We start from the raw sequence: 17,169 nt of genomic DNA on the forward strand, positions 1-17,169 counted from the left end.
GTGGCACCCAGTAGGCCCTTGGGAGATGCCCGTGCTGAATCCCCACTTCTGGCCAAGGCCTGGTGCTTCAGGCCCTCCTCCAGGAAGCAGTAGGGTCTTTGGTGTCTGACTTGGCAGGAGCCAGGGGGAGAGGCCAGTAGACCCCCGTCACCTGAGCCAGGGGGGAGCGGGGGAGCTGCTCTGCCTCTGCCCCTTCCGTCCTGCACCTGCTACGTCTGTCTCCTCCGGGACAGGACCGGGGCTGACTCTGACGTGTCACCTTTTCCCTGGTATCTGTCGTAGGGCTTGGCAAGTGCTCAACCCTCAGAGAATGAGAAGTGGGGGTGAAAGTGGGTGCAGGGGATGTGGGGACAGGAAGGGAATGGGTGGATGGGTGATAGATGGACAGATGATGGAAGGGTGAGTGAATGGGTGGATGGGTGAGCAGATGGGTGGATGGATGGGTGAATGAATAGATGGATGAATAGATGAGTAGATGGGTGGATAGATGAATGGGATGGAGGTGGGTGGATGGATGGATGGGTGGATGGATGGGTGGGTGGATAGATGAATGGATGGATGGGTGGGTGGATGGGTGGATGGATGGGTGGGTGGATGGGTGGGTGGATGGAGGAGATGGATGGATGGATGGATGGATGATGGATGGACAGATGATGGATGAGTGAGTGGATGGATGGATGAGTGAACGGGTGGATGGTTTATGGGTGAGCAGATGGGTGGATGGATGGGTGAATGAATAGATGGATGAATAGATGAGTAGATGGATGGATAGATGAATGGGATGGAGGTGGATGGATGGATGGATGGATGGGTGGATGGATGATGGGTGGGTAGATGGATGACTGATGGATGGGTGGTTGGATGATAGATCAGTGGGTGGATGGATGGGTGAATGAATAGATGGATGAATAGATGAGTAGATGGATGGATAGATGAATGGGATGGAGGTGGGTGGATGGATGGATGGATGGATGGATGGTTGGGTGGGTGGATGGAGGAGATGGATGGGTGGATGCCTGAGTGAGTGGGTTGGTGGGCGAGTAGATGGAAGGAAGGCAGGCAAGCCAGGGCTCTGACCTCCTCATGTAGAGCATAGGCATTTCCGAAGCAGACATGGCCAGGTAGCAGACGGCAGCCACTGGCCTCTCCCTGGTAGCCAGTCGACCCCAAGTCCTGTCAATTCCCCTGGCTGGGCCTCCTCCCCCATTGCTGCAGCCTGGGCCAGATTCAGATTCGCCCCTCCCCCAGCTCTCACCTGGACTGGGCTTCAGTTCTCTGACTCATCTCCCGGCTATCAGCAGCTTTGTCCCCCTCACAGTCTACCCACTCGGGTGGTATTTCTGAAATGAGAGTTTCCTGCACGCGTACAACCTGCACTGGACGCAGTACGTTCGGCGCCTTTGTGTGTCGTGTAAGGACCTCTCCTCCACCCGCAGGCCCCTCTGCTCCCTCCACGGTACTCCGTGCCTTTGCCCTGGCTGGCTCTGCTTCCCGACACACACTCACCCCGGCCCCAGCCTAAGTCGTCCTCCACAGATCCCCTCCCCGACCTTCATCAGATTTACTGCAGTGCCAGCGCTGGGGCCCCCACAGCATCGAGCACCTGCCGTGTGCAGAGCACTTGCCCTGCATCCTTGGTCCTCACGCAGTTGTGGAAACTGAGGCTTGCTCATTCAGAGCACCCCAATTTCACACCCTCTTCTCAGCACCTCACCCCACCTCACCCCACGGGAACGTCCGTGTCCTGTTCTGTGCAGATGAGGAAACCCACAGCGGGGCGGCCAGGTGCGCTCAGCCCCAGCCTTATGAGGATTCGAGGGACTTTCTCCCTTAGCGTCATCTCATGCCCATTTCTGATACATTATGTTCTGCGAGGGCCCTTTCTTGCCTGTGTCTTCAAGGATCATTCCAGGGGGGCGTGCCCGCCTCACAGGCACGGTTTCCTTTAGAGGTGATGAACGTTCTGGAGCTGCACAGAGCTGGTGGACGCACAGCATGATAAACGCACTAACTTCCTCCAAGTGTTCGCTTCACGGTGGTTAATTTCACGTTTTGTCGATTGCACTTCCACGTTTTTGAACAGAACATAATCTAGCTTTGTCTAAAGGTCCGCGTAGTCCAAGGAGCAGGCAGGCACCACCGGCCCCAGGCAGGGAGGCGAAGGGCCGGGTCCCAGAGGAAAGGGGCAGCTGCCGTCTGCCCTCCAGGGCAGAAGGACACCTGTCTCAGCCCCCAGGACACTGGCCCACATGCAGCCACCCGGGGCCTGCAGGAAGGCGTGGCCTAGAAGCCCTGCTGCCTTCTCTCCCCGGGAGGTGGGTTACACCGCCTGCAGCCCCAGGATGTCTGTGCACACTCTGGGTGGCTGCCAGCCTGCAAGCAGGGCTTTGCAGATTCCCGTCCGACTCCGCTAATCAAGGTCCAAGTGGCCGGAAGCCTGGCGTGGCCGATGGCGCCACTGTGTCCCCGGTCCCTGGCCTGGAGTTGGCCCTGCGGAGCCCAGGCTCTTTGCGGACGAGCAGGGGCTGGAGGATGAGCAAAGGGGGCCCGGGGGGCGGTGGGGAGGTGAGCTCTACGGAAGGGTTCCGGCTGGAGATCGGGAGGTTCTTCTGTCCTGTTCCCAAAGTGTGGGCTCTTCTCACAAATCACCTTTTTCGCCCAAGCCTCTGGGGACTCTCAGGTGGGAAGGCGGGGGCCCCCTGGCAGCACCGCCTGGGGACGTGGCTGGGATCTGAGGTCAGGGATCTGAGTCGGGTACCGAGAAAATGTTAGGGTCTCCACCCAGGAAACGCACAAATGCTTTACCTCTCCCCTATTCTCTTCTCGCCTGTGTGCTTAGAGCTTCTCTGTCCTGATGGGGACCCCGGGGCAGAGAGGCATGTGATCTACTGGAAGTGCCGCAGCCATCGGCCCTCCTCCACTGGAAGGACAGGGAGGGCGCCTGTGCGTCCTGCCGGGCGCGGCGCAGGGGCAGGGTATGCCTGTGTCCTGCCCCAGTGTTCCTGCCATGGCCTGCACTTCCCGATGGGGAGAGCGTGAGGGAATGAGCGACGTTGTCTTAGGAAACCGGGGAGTGGGTCGCTGAACGTGCATGGTGTCAGGCTCTGGGGGCCATTTCCCACATCTCAGGGTGATGAATGGATGAGGCGATGGGTTGATGAAGACCCTTGGGAGGGGGACGTGGATACAGAGAAGGGGGGAGCGCAGCGGGGACCCAGTACTTCGTCCATCTCTTGTTATGAGCTCATGGAGAAAACATGCATCATATGTGCAGAGATTCTGTTTGATGTAATTGGCGTGTGTGGTCAGCTGTTTAACGGCCCCCAAAGACGTCTGTGTCAAGTCCCCAGCACCTGTGCATGTCACCTTATATGGCAAAAAACGGAGGTCTTTGCAGATGTGGTTAAGAATGTCAAGATGGGGACATTATCTGGGATTATCTGCGGGGGCGGAGTGGGGCTACATGTCATCACAGGTGTCCTTATAAGTGGGAGCCAGAGGGGGATTTGACTACAGACAAGGAGGAGACCACGTGATGACAGACAGAGGCTGGAGGGACGTGGCCATAGGCCCAGGGATGCCTGGAGCCCCCAGGAGCTGGAAGAGGCAGGAAGGACCCTCCTCTAGGACCCCTGGAGGGAGCCGTCCCAGCTGATGCCTTGGTTTTGGCCCGGTGACAACTGACAGTGAACTTCTGCCTCCAGAACTGTGAGAAATTTAGCTTCCTCTGAAGCCAGCCAGTGTGCTGTCACTGGTCGCAGCAGCCCCAGGACACTCACTAGGGTCAACAGGAGGTGACACGTTTTGCAGAAGCAACGGAAAGTGGGTGCTGGTCGGCAGGGGGAGGGCAGGCCGCTGCATTAAAGAGAGACACCGGGTGGACCCCGCTGAGAAGGTGCGGGTGGACCAAAGACGTGGGAAAGGTGGGAGAGAGGGGTGAGGGGAGCAGCGGAAGAGAGACCCTGGGGCCGGGAGCGAAGCCTGTGCCACCACCTTCCAGGGCGAACCCTCTCCTCTGAGTTCCCGCTTGGCCCCCTCCGCTGTTTCACCTCAGACGCGTCACCATCTGTACCTCCATTTCCTCACCTGTGGGGTGATCCCTGACCCCGACGCATAGGGACACTACCTGCTCTCTCCTGCCGTTTAGGGCATGGGCCCCAGGGTACCCAGAAGCCTCCTCCTGGCAGGTAGCTGGGGCCCTTCCGGTCTGGGGAGTACAGCAGTGTCACCATCCTGGACGCGCCTCGCTGTGCCCTTGAGGACGTCTTTCGATCTGGTCCGTCCCTAAAACCATTTGCTGGGTCAGATGCACGCCCGAGCCCGCCCCCTGGGGCTCACTCGCACTCTGGCCGATGGCACGGGGCCCCCGTTTCTGTCACAGGGAAAAAGCAGCTCCCTCCGACCTGGAGAAAGTCCCCCTCACCCCAGGTGGGTTCCCTGCAGGTTTCAGCCTAAACAAGTCCAGCTCCTGTTCTTATAAAACCAAGGTGGTTCAGCCATCAGCATCCTCGTGCGACCAGCGCAGAATCCCGTGTGTTCAGGACATCGCGAGGGGGTTTCTGTTACTGAAACCAAGAGCTCCAACTAATAGACCAAGAAAGGATGGATTTTCTCTGAGGGGCACTGGGGGCTCCCTGCCCCGACCCCGGGTCACGGTGCTGGCAGGCTGGGCTGGATCCACTACTTGAACGAAACGGACTGAGCAGGTAGGAAACGGAACGATATGGGAACCCGGCATGCTCCAAGTTCACTGCTCCCCCCACGAAAATGGGGTGCATCCCCCCCGCCCCGGCAAGGCAGGGGGCACCCAGGGCTGGCGGTGGATCCAGTTTCCCGGAGTAGCTGGGGTGGATGCCCGGCGATGTGCACCTCTCGGCCTTCATGGAGATGATTCCCCAGGGGACCTGAGTTCCATCTTTATCTCATTAGTTTCTGTGCTGGGAATCTGATGGACTCTGTAACCTTGCAAGCCGAGGTGCCCGCCAGCCCCCGCTGAAACTCATCAGCGTCGCGTGCGGGATTAGAGCTGGGTCTCACAAAGAGTTTTCTGCCGAATTCTCCTCCACCGGGGACCTGGAAACACGGAGGAACACTTCCACGCGCGAGCTGTTCTCGGGCACTCTCCGGGGTGACCCTACGCCACGGAGCAGGGGCCCCTGAGACGCCCGTGTCACCGCCCAGCTCTCTTACCAGTCAGGGCACTTGACAGCAGAGCCCCCAGGAAATGGCATGTTTGCTGTTTCTGTGGGTAACTGCATGTGATCTAATTACTGACCTGGCTTTGTTCCTCCAACCCCGGGAGAGCGTGGCTTACAAGGAAAGAATGCGTGAATGTGTCCGCCGCGGTACTGTCTGCCTGCTCCCATGCCGGTGCCCGTGCCCCGACCTGCTTCTCCCCCCACCCCAGCATCTCCCCAGGCAGGGCCTGGGACGTGATGAGTCAGCCCCAGATCGGCGAGGTTTACTGGAAACACCCCCAGCCTGCATGGCAAGCCGGGTCTGTCTCGCCGTCTCTCCACCGCGGGGAGGGGCAGCTTAGGCGGTGTGGTGGTCCGAGTCGTGGCCCCCCAGAGACGCTGTGTCCTGATCTCTGGCACATGTCTATGTCACATGGCCGAGGAGAATTAAGTTTGCACGTGAGACCTTGTCAGCGTGTCAGCTGACCTCAAGATTGGAACATGATAGGAGCATCTGGGTGGGCCCCGTGTTGACTGCAGGGTCCTTAGTAGAGGGGGGAGGGAGGGTCAGGAGTAGAGGGAGGGAGGAGATATGACAGAAGAGCAGAGGGTGCAGTGATGGAGGAAGGGGCCACGAGCCAAGGGGTACAGGTGGCCTCTAGAAACGAAAGGGCGAGGAACAGATTCTCCCCTGGGGCCTCCGGGAGGACCTAGCCCTGCCGCACCCTGATGTTAGCCCCGTGAGACCTGCGACCTCCAGCAGTAAGAATAAATCTGCATTGTGGACGCCACCGAGCTTGTGTTAAGTTGTTCCAGAGCGACAGAAACTAACGCGGTTTGTGAGCAGTGAGAGCAGACCCTGGCCCAGGCCGTCCTGACCCCTGTCCGCCGCAAGCACGTTGCTGCCTGGGACGGGGAGAGGGCCCCGCTCTACAGATGGGGAGACGGAGGCTGCAAGGTTCCGGCCACGTGCCCAAGGCCAGGAAGGGACGCGGGGCCCCGGCTTCTGTCCCAGATGGTTCCCACCGCACCCCCTCCCTCGCTCATAGGCCTCCTTGGGACCCCCTGTCATCCCAGAGGCTTGCAGGACAGGAGATGAGGTCTGGGCTCGTGTGCCCACTGGGAAAATCCACGGGGTCCCCCGGCTCTGAGGCTGTGCTAGGGCCACCCAGGAGGAGGGTAGGCGTTTGCTGCCGCAGAGGCCCCGGCCAGAGCCCACCTGCATCCGGGAACGAAGGCGCTGGCCGGGAGCACGGTGCACAGGGCAGGGCCGGGCCACGGAGGCCGGACTCACACAGCACCTGGAGGAAGGCCACCTTGACCAGTGTGGCATCAGGACGGCACCCGGCCTGCTTCTCACTTGCCTTCTCCGTGCTGCTCCCCCAGGGAGCCGGCCACCCCTGGTCAGGGTGCTGGCTGTCCCGGGAGCCTCGGAAGACCGCGGGGCCCTGAGGGACCCATCCCGGCCCCGGCACCTGCGCAGAGGTTTCTGCAGACAGAGCGCAGAGCCGGCGTTCACCGCCTGAGCCCACAGCATCCTCTCCGGACAGCCTGTGCGGCCATGTCACTCCACAGGTCACTCCTCGAATGAGTGACCTGGGCTGCCCTGCAGGCGCCCGCACACTGGGCAGCTTAGACCAACACAGATGTGTCCTCCCCCAGTTCTGGAGGTCAGAAGCCTGAGATCAAGGTGTGGGCGGGGCCCTGCTCCTTCCTGCCTCTTCCAGCTTCTGGGGCCCCGGCTGTCCCTGGGCCTGTGGCCGCGTCGCTCCAGTCTGTGCCTGGTCTTCATGTCGCTTTCTCCTCTTCCCTCTCTGTCTCCCCTCTCATGAGGGCGCCTCTCACTGGGTTCAGGGCCCCCCAGATTCAGAACGATCTCTCCTCCATCCTTACCTTAATTACTTCTGCAAAGACCCTGTTTCCTAATAAGTCACATTCCGAGTTCAGGGTGGACATGAATTTGGGGGGAATGCTCTCCAGCCACTGTACGTATGTCTTCCCTCGGGCATACCAGCGCCCCCAACGAGTGCCCAGGACTGACACCCGCCTGCCGCCACCCTCTGTGCACCCCCAGAGGCGGAACTCACACCCTGGGTGGGCCCTGGGGGCTTGGAAATGGCTCACCCTGCGTGTTGGCACGTGGGCCACCAGGAGCCTATAGGGCGCTGGGGTGGGTGGCAGGCAGTGGGCGAGGAAAGGTCTGGGCCAGGCCTGGGCTCTGACGGGGGACCCAGGTCACACACAGAAGCCACCTGGTGCCCACTGTGCATGGAGACACCCCAGGCTTTGGGGAGGGCGGGGCCAGCAGGAAGGACGGCACCCTGCCCTCCCCTCCCCAGGCCCCATCCAGGGGGGTCCTCCAGGGACGTGGGGAGAGGAAGGGAGGTCGTTTCAGACTGTTGTCGATCTGGTGGAGTGAAGGGAACAGGCTGACGGCATGGGGCAGGCGGCTGGAAGGGGCAGGGAGGTGTTTCAAGGGAGGTCACCTGAAGGGCAGACCCGCAGGGGGGACTGGGGGCCCGTCGTTCCCGACTCCCTCGCTGCTCCAGGATTGAGGCTCTGGTCCTCACCCAGCTCGGGCACAGCGCCCTTTGTGTTAGTTGTGGGGAGACAGGACGTGGGTCCCAGGCCCCCGAGTTCTGCAGGACCTGGAGGAACTGGCCCAGACAGCGCACACCCCAAAAGGATGCCGAGGGCCGGGGAGGAGCTCTGTGGTCTCCCTCCGCCGGCCAAGGGGGCCCTGCAGCCCAGCACCTCCTCTGGATGCCCAGCTCCGCCCCCCGGGCAGCTGTATGACCTTGAGCTTTGGATCAGCTGGGATGCCTAGGGAGTCTGTGCTATGGTTAGCGGGAAATTAGTCTTGGCGAAGACCAAGGAAACCACTTTTATTTCGCTCTCAACTCTCTGAACTGAGTCCATTTGAGACAAGGGTCTGTCACCAAATCTTCCTCGGAAGACTGAAGGTCGTGCAGAACTTCAGGTCTGTGTCACCAGGGCTCCTGAATCCTCACTGCCAGCAATCAGCCAGCAAAGGAGAGGGTCTGGAGGACTCTTTCCCGGCCCAGAACATAACTTGAAGGATTTATCAGGAAGTCTTAGCATCCTGAAATCTGGGCATGGTCCGTATCCTCTCATCTATAACCAACCTCCCCTCCCTCCCTCTCCAACCTCTAGATGTCCATTAGGAAAGCTTTTATTATTTGCAAATAATCAAAACCCCACTAATGGTGTCTGAGGCCACCATGGTGAGCCTGGAGGAAGGCATGTCCAGGGTTTGTCCCGTGGGTCAGTGGCGTCTCTGTAAGCTTCTTGGCCTTTCCCTCATGGCCAGAAGACGGCGGCCACAGCTCCGCATATCATGTCCTTAGAGCAAATCTTATGCAACAATATAGGGGAATAAAGCACCAGGAAGCACTCCTCTGATCTCTCTCCCCCCAAGTAAAATATTTCCAAGAGGGCCCCCCAGACACTCACCGTCACGCCTCATTGGCCAAAACCGTGTCCAGTGACCACCCCTAATTGCAGGGAAGGCTGGGAAAGCAAGGATCTGACTTTTCCAGCCTTGGTAGTGGAAAGCAGGCCGGGGGAAGGAGCTGGGTGTGTGAGAGGGCCAAGGCTCCCGGCCGCGCCTGGAAGTGGTGGCTTTTGGCGGGTTTTGAAAGATGAATAGGACTTCGGCATATAGCGATAGCGAGCCTACGGAGCGTGTTCCAGGCAGAAGTAAAAAAATGAGCACAGGAGCGGCACACCTGTCAGCCAGGAAGACCTCACCTGGCAGATGGCCCATTCGTTGCAACAGGGAGTCGTAAGGCGCGCACTTTCAGAACCACACATGCTATTTCAACGGCAAACCTTCCCACAGAAGGGTTGGTTTCTGCACCGTTTTAGGTGTCGGGCCTCTGCTTTTAGCTCTGCTCACCCCACTGTGTTCTTCCTTGCTTGCATTCGCCGTGGCACACCATTTCCGGTTCTATTTCAATGTGGAGCAGGATGTACCGGCGGAAGCTTCTTGGGGGACCCCCAGGGGCTCTCCAGGGAGCTCGGGGATTGACAGGAAGTCACAGATGCCTTTTCCAGAATGTGCTACCGGAACCGGCCCTCTGCCACCCCGACAGGTCCTTCCCCACCTGGCCAGTGACCCCCAGCTGTTCAGTGTCACGCAGTCCTAGGTCATGGCGCCAGCCCCAGATAGCACGGCTTTGCCTCCAGCTGTGTGTCCTCATGCAAATCACTCAACCTCTCTGTGCCTCAGTTGCTTCATCCAGAGAGTGGGAGTAACAACAGTACCTCCTTCACGGGGTCATCTTGAGGATTCAGTGAATTTAACACAGGAAGCGCTTAGAACCCTGCCTAGTGACCAAAAGTGCTCAAAGACTGTGCATAATAATTATAACGTCTACTATTATTACTTCTCCATTATAACCAGGTAAGCCAGAATCCAGACCTCCTCCCACTTTGAGCCAACTAAGCACACAAAAACCCAGACACAGTCAGGGGGGAGGGCATCTCTTTGTGCTTCAGAAAGGACTCTCCGTACGATCCTCTGAACCTTTCTAGCGCACCTCACAGATGACCCCATTTCTAAAAAGTTTTTTTTTTTCTTTTCAGAGGAAAAGCTCAGATATATCCAACCTGGCACCTGTGTGCGGTCGTATAAATGTTGCTTGCATAGGAGGATTAAGACTTTCTTAGCTTTTATTATATGTAGGTCCCTGAGGGTTACCTTGAGGCACTCATATACATGTATTATTTGTGTCAGTTCAAGTGTCTTCAGGACATTTAGAACATGTCTTTATAACCCACGGCCCACGGGCCCAATCCGGCCCACCGCTTGTTTTTGTAAATAAAGTTTTATTGGAACATAGCTCCGCCCAGTCATTTACATAGTGTCCTGGCTGCCTTTCAGCCACAACTAGCAGAATGAGTAGTTACAACAGGGACTGTGTGTCCCAGCAAACCTGAAATGTTTACTCTCCGGCCCTTCACAGAAAGAAGGCCAACCCCTGATCTAGAACGTTTGCCAAGCTCCTTTCACAGGGCTCCATCCACCTGGAAGTGTGTCTCCTTCACCCTTTGAGTGACTTTTAGAACTTCCCCTTCAGTGGAGGCAGTCTCTCATCTAAGCCTCAGCACTTGGAACAAGAATAAAATGTTCCCATGGAAGGAGGTTGGTGTTCTGGGGTGGACAGGAGCGGTGGCCGGGCTCTCCCCTCCAGCCGGGGCCTGACCTGGGGTTCTCGTAGCCTTTCAGCTTAGAGGTCAGAGCCATCCTGGGCAGGTGAGCTTGGCAGGGGAACTGTGGGGTCAGGGTGAGCCCTCCATGCCCCTCACCCCACCCAGGTTCCACCTCCTGTCCAAAGCCAGGGTCCCCGAGTGACACCCCCGCTCAGTCTGATTCAGTGGCTTTATAGCTGTGGATAATGCCCACCTCCCCCAGAGGGACTCGGGAACTGGCCTCGCCAGCTGAGCCCAGTGTCTGTCTGCCAGCCCACTCAGCGTGGTCTTTGGGGGCAAACTCGAGACCGACAGATGGGGCGGCCTGGCCTGTCGTTTTGATCACCAAAGGAAGAAAAGTCACGGCAGCCCCTTCCCGGACCCCCAGCAAAATGCCAGGAACTTGTCCTGCTCCCCTAGTTTTGGTTTCTTTGTGTGTGTCTGTATTTTGCTTGTTTTCTTTAAAAAACGTTCAGTTCAGAGTCAAAGGCCAAGGTGGATGAGTTGGCCCTGCCCCCTGGCCGAGCCACGTGGCCCTGGGCAAACCCTTCCCCCACCAGCTTCACGGACTCTCACGAGAATGATCCCATCCGCCTGGAGGGTGGGAAGGGTCTTGGGGGAGGTAGTGTGGGAAAGCGGCTTAGACAGGGCTGCAGGCACCGTGCTCCCCGCTGAAGGCGGCCGAACAGGAGGGCGACCATCTCTTCCTGTTTGCCTGGGACCAGCCTGGTTTTAAAACTGAAAGCGCCGTGTCTCAGGAAACGCCTCGGGCCCGGGTAGCCCAGGACATGGGTCACTCCATCTGCATCACAGGCCGCACACAAGAGTCCCGGGCTTAGGTTTCATTTGTTGAGTCAGTGAGCATCATTTAAGTACCTACCGGAATGTTCTGACCCCAAGCCCAGAGTGTGTGGGGGGGATCCTGTCCGGGGTCCCATTGCCAGCCTTTGCCAGAGCCAGGACGAGAAAGCGGGGCGTCTAGAAGTGAGGCGGGCAGGGCCAGGCCCCGCCCTGGGGGCACCCACACGCTGCTGGGAGAATCAGACTGTAAACAAATAAATCATAATTTCAAATTCAGTAAGTGAAGAGACAGTGATAAAGCAGAGGGAAGGGCAGAGCATCGGGACCATGGAGGGTGCGTCTGGGCAGGAAGGAGGGCGCTCCGCAAAGCGACCTCGGGACGTGGCCAGTGACGGGAGTCTGGCTCCTGAGGGCCTGCAGCAGTGTTCCAGGCGGAGCGCAGGCACCGCAGTGGAGGTGGGCTTGACCCGGTGGCGGCCGCGTGGCTGGAACACGGAGATCGAGGAAGAGGACCGGGCAGATCACGCAGGGTCTTCGCCGTGGGGGGGGGGAATTCGGATTTTTACCCGATTCCGATGAGCAGCTGTCGGAGTATTTTAAGTGAGAAAGATATGATCTGGTTTCAGGTTTTTATAATAAAGAGTGAATTCAAGGGGAGACTGGTCAGGAAGCTTTTGTGATCCTGATGTGAAAAGATGGGGGGCCCTGGAATACGGGGAGTTCAGGACAGGTGTGCAAACTCCGGCTCTGTCTTGGCGCTCCTGCGGATGACACGTACCGACAGGTTAGGTGGGAACAGAGGCTTCAGGAAGACTCCCCGGGTTGGGACCGGCACCTGGGCATTCTGCGTCCCACTTGCATGGGTACCAAGGCTCTTTTCCTCTGGCCCTGGAACCTGGAGCATCTTTTCCCCGGTTGCTGGGGGGCCCCGTCCTGCAAGGCTGAGCTCCCTGCTTTTCCAGTGACATGGGACGGCACGTTGCTCATGACGGCAGCACGCGGCGTCTACACAGGCAGAGCCCTGGGGGCTCCTGCCACTTTGAAAGCACAGGGAGGTCCCTGGGCATCCCTCCCTCACGGGCCCCCTGCCTCCTGGCTTTCTGACTCACAGGAGTGTCCTGCTCTAAATAAATGCACGTGAAGGATGTTCAGGCACACCTCACTTCACTGCACTTTGCTTCATTGTGTATTTTTCACAAATTGAAGGTTTGCGGCAACTCTGTGTCCAGCAAGTCTGTTGGCGCCATTTTTCCAACATCTGCTCGCTTGGTGTCTCTGCGTCCCATTTTGGTAATTCTCACATTTCAAACGTTTTCATTGTTATATTTGCTACGGTGATCTGTGATCAATGATCTTTCATGTTACTGTTGCAAAAAGACTGCATCTCACTAAAGGTTCAGATGATGGTTAATATTTCTTAGCCATAAAGTATTTTTTTTCTATTTTTATTTTTTTGGCTGTGTTGGGTCTTTGTTGCTGCACGTGGGCTTTCTCTGCTAGCAGAGCGCGGGGGCTACTCTTCGCTGCGGTGTGTGGGCTTCTCATTGTGGTGGCTTCTCTTGTCATGGGGCACGGGCTCAGTAGTTGTGGCGCACGGGCTTAGTTGCTCTGCGGCATGTGGGATCTTCCCAGACCAGGGATCAAATCCGTGTCCCCTGCATTGGCAGGCGGATTCTTAACCTCTGCGCCACCAGGGAAGCCCCCCATAAAGTGTTTTTTAATTAACGTATGTACATTATTATTGTAGACATAATGCTTTTACCACTTAATAGACTGCAGTGTAGTGTAAACATCACTTTTATATGCCCTGGGAAACCAGAAAACTCGTGTGACTCGCTCTGTTTCCATATTCCCTTTATTTCCGTGATCTGGAACTGAACCCCCGATATCTGCAAGGTCTGCCTGCACCTTTATGAGGAAGGAAGCCTTGGGGGTGCCCTGCTGATGTCACCAGCAGATTCTTTTACGTAGGGAGCATGTATAAATATTTCAGTTTACATTTAACGTTTTCAGAATGAATGCGTAAGATACACTCTCACTAGCTGATAAAGTCTGCCACCCTCTGCTGTGTGTCACACCCTGTGCTGTGGACTGACTTTTTTTTTTTATTGGAGTATAGTTGATTTACAATGTTGTGTTAGTTTCAGGCGTACAGCAAAGTGATTCAGTTATATATATATATATATATTCTTTTTCAGATTCTTTTCAATTATAGGTTATTACAAGATATTGAATGTAGTTCCCTGTGCTATACCGTAGGTCCTTGTTGGTTATCTATTTTATATATAGTAGTGTGTATCTGTTAGTCCCAAACTCCTAATTTCTTTTTTATTTACCCCATTTCTTATCTCACTGTGATGTTTCAAGGCTGCGGTTGCCGTCCATATTTTGACATCCAAGGTCACAGAGCTGGTTTGGTCAAACCGGGACCCCCCACCCGGGTCCTTCCGCTTCTAAGTGGCTGGTTTCCCTTTCCGATCACACTTCCGTGCATCTCCTCGGGGAGCGATGGTTACACCTCCTGTCATTATTCCGGAGGCATCTAAGCTGTGTCTTTGTCGTCTACGTTCTTGGCAGGTAACACAGCCTGCTTTGCTTAGGAAATGCTCTGGGGTGATTTATTACAAAGTGATGAGACAATTTAATTTGAATCAAGTTCTTTGCACATTATTGCTTCTGTTGGGAAAAACTTGTAATTGTTTATCACGTTAGTGATGAGCAGGGAGATGCCGTGATCGTGGCAGGCGGGGCGTGTTCAGAATCGCCTGTTGGAGAAACGGCTCCCGTAAGAGCGCGTCTCCGCGGATTGGGTGGGTGCGCTCCGTGGGGACAGCCCGTCATCCTCACCCGTGAGATTGAGATGATGCCGCTTCACGGGCAAGGCCTCCAGGAGCCAGGAGCCGTGTCACTGGGGGATGAATTGGCCACATTCGTCATCTCCCGCGCGTGACACAGAGCAACCTTGCGCAGTCCGCCTCCCTGAGCACCGAGGTGGCGTGGGCTTCCCATCCCCTGGGAATTAGGGCTGCCTCCTGCTCGTGAGGGGTGGGGAGGGCTAGAGGGCAACACCAAGCGTTCCCCCGACCGGGGTGCAGGAAGCAGGATTCAGGGAGCAGCAGCGTGTGTGGCTGCGAGGGACAGATGACTTGGGGAACCCCTCCTGCTCGCTCATGGCCCACCAGCCCTTCCCAAGGAGCGGACCTGGCCCTGCCCTCTGTGGAGCGGCCCTCTGTGCCACTCCGCAGCCAGCGCCGCCGTGGTGAGCTGGGCCGCCTGCCCACACCTGGCATCTCTGCCCAGCTGGGACACCTGTTGAGGCCCCTGGCATCCCCCTTGGAAGAGCCGACGGGCTCTCTGTGTAGCCTCATCCTTCCTGACTGGCAGAGCCCGGAAGTTTCTAGGACAGCCGCTGCCATTCGCCGTCCCTATAGGCCCCTCTTTCTAACAGCGTCCCGGTTCCCACCTCCATCGGGCTCTGTCACCGAAATGCGTTTCCATGGGGAGTGACGCACACGCGGCTTCTCTGGGGCTCCGTTTCCCTGCCCTAGAGAAGGCGAGATCCCCCCCACAAGTGCTCTGGGAGGAGCACTCAGAGGTGGTACATGTGCCCGCCTCTCCTCCAGGATCTTCCCCGGGTGTCCCCAGGCTGCCCACGTGGCCTCCGCTGCTTTAGAAAGACCCCCCTGGGGCCCTGCACCCTGAGTTCCGGCCGCCCCAGCCCAGATCTAATCAGCTGTGTTCATCACGCCCACAGCCTGCATTCAATATACCTTCTTACCACACACACAATAGTTCTGAAATGATTTTGGTAATTTTGCCTTTGGACCCGTTTGCCTGTGAGTAGCTCGGTGCAGGAAGACCCCCAGCGGCTTCTGTGATTTCTTTGCCTTGAGCCACGTACCCACGAAGTGTCTCCCAGTGAGAAAATCTGACTCACAGGTAGTTTTCACGTGCAAGGGTGCGTGATGGACACAGAATTCAGCCAGTAATGAAGCTGACCCCGTGTTCAATTTCAGAGACACTTAATTAAACACAGGCTAATTTCCATGTTGTTTGCTCTTTGGAATTTGGAGCCAGTGGATTTGCTTTTCCAGCTTGCAAACATGTTTGTGGGGTCCCCAAAGCTTTGAGGCACTGGGGGCTGGGTTGTAGGGCCCAGTTGCCGAGACAGCCCTGCTGCCTGTGCCCGGCAGTCCACGGAGCCCCTTCCGCAAAGCTGAAGGGGATCAGCGCTTCTGACCAAGGCACCGCGTCCGGCGTGTGTGCCCCTCCTGCACCCGCGTTTGTGCCTCATCTGACATCCTCTCCTGCCACAGGGCCGGGCCGGCCTGATGACCTGCAGCATCTCTGGCCAGCATCTCGTTCTGGTGCCTGGGAAGAGCTGTTACACCAGCAACACAGCAACAGCAGACCTCCCTGCGTGAATTGTTGAGCAGGAAACATGGCTGTGGGACAGAGTTTCTGCCCCATGCTTAAGTCAGCCTTGGGCTATCCCAGCGGGATTCAGGCCTGGCTGGGAAAAGGCTAGTGGGGAGAGGAGTAGATCAGCCACTTTCTGTCGTTTTGGCCTTCCGGGTGATACTAGGGGGAAGCATGGGCTGTCCTGGGCCTGCCTGAAGCTGCATTCCAGCCTCTTGCCACCCCTGGGCCTTGCTCTTGGTGTGCAGGCGGCCCACACCCACAGCCTGGTGTGATCGGCCCCTCCTGCCTCCCAGGTGGGCCTCAGAACTTTCATTCCTGTGGTTCCACCTCTGTCTGGAATATTCTCCTCTCCCTCTTTCCTTCTCCGGCCCCTCAACCCATTCACTCCTATTCGTGCATTGGTCCTCCTCCTACAGGAAGCCCTCCAGCCCCCTTCTAGTTCACACAGCACTATATCCTACACATCTGTGTGATGGTTGGATTCATATTTATCTTCCCGCCCGCCAGGTGTATGAGCTTCCTGGTGCTACTGTAACAAACGACCACAGAGGGAGTGGCCGCAAACAGCAGAAATGTGTCCTCCCCCAGTTCTGGAGCCAGAAGTCTGAGACCAAGGTGTCGGCAGGGCAGCGCTCCCTCCAGAAGCTCCGGGGAGGACCTTCCCTTCCCTCCTCCAGCTTCGGGTGCTTCTCGGCTAGTGGCTGCGTCCCTCCCGTCTCTGCCCGTCTTCACACGCGCGGCCTTCTCTCCCCTGAGCCTCTGTCTCAAATCTCCCCCTTTTCTCTTCTAAGGCCCGAGCCGTTGGTTTTAGGGCCCTCACTGAATCCAGGACGAGCTCTTCTCGAGCGCCTTAACCAATCACATCTGCAAAGACTTCATTCCCAGATAAGGGCACGTTCACAGATATGGGGGACTGGACGTGAACAGAATTTTGGGATCCACATTCAACCCACTACCCCTGACATGTCCACGAGGGCCAGACTGGGTCTGGTCTGTTCCCTCCACAAATGCCGGATATCCACTCCCTCACCTGACGCTTCAGGTGAAGTAAGATATTCGGTAAGGAAGGGCTGCATTCATTTATGAATTAACGTGGTAGCTTAACCATTGGCCCCAGTTGCTTCTAAACTTTGGTTCTAGGCCAAAACCCAATCCCAGTGGAGCAGAGGGAAGAAATGGAGCTGTTTGACTCGTCAGGGTCACATCCCAGCCGGGATCCTGAGAGCCCGGCTGAGGCCATCTGGTCTACCCCAACCGTCCTTGTGTTCAAAATTAAAATGCCTGCAATGAGCCTTCCCACGTGAGACAGGGCAGACAGAGCCACCCCAGGGCCCCACCTGCTCATACATCTCAGCTGCCCAGGCCGGGCTTCCTGTGGCTTCAGGTTTACAGCTCCTCCAGGATCAGACACCACTGCCAAGGGAGCCCGTTCAGTGACTGACAAATCCTAAATGCCAACTGTCATCGCTGACACCTGCTACCTTCTGGGCCCAAGCCAAGCACAGCCTTCTCTGTAGGCCCATCACGGGGCCACAGTGAAGGCCACTTGAGGCCC

At 57.2% G+C, this 17,169-nt stretch overlaps 1 protein-coding gene across 16 annotated transcripts in view; it reads left to right on the forward strand.

Annotated features, from left to right (window-relative positions):
- SHANK2 (SH3 and multiple ankyrin repeat domains 2) overlaps window positions 1–17,169 on the forward strand; it is a 548,430-nt gene that overhangs the window by 371,276 nt on the left and 159,985 nt on the right. The window lies entirely within an intron of this gene.

Source organism: Globicephala melas, chromosome 8, assembly GCF_963455315.2.
Source record: "Globicephala melas chromosome 8, mGloMel1.2, whole genome shotgun sequence".
In the NCBI taxonomy this organism is placed as follows: Eukaryota; Metazoa; Chordata; class Mammalia; order Artiodactyla; family Delphinidae; genus Globicephala; species Globicephala melas.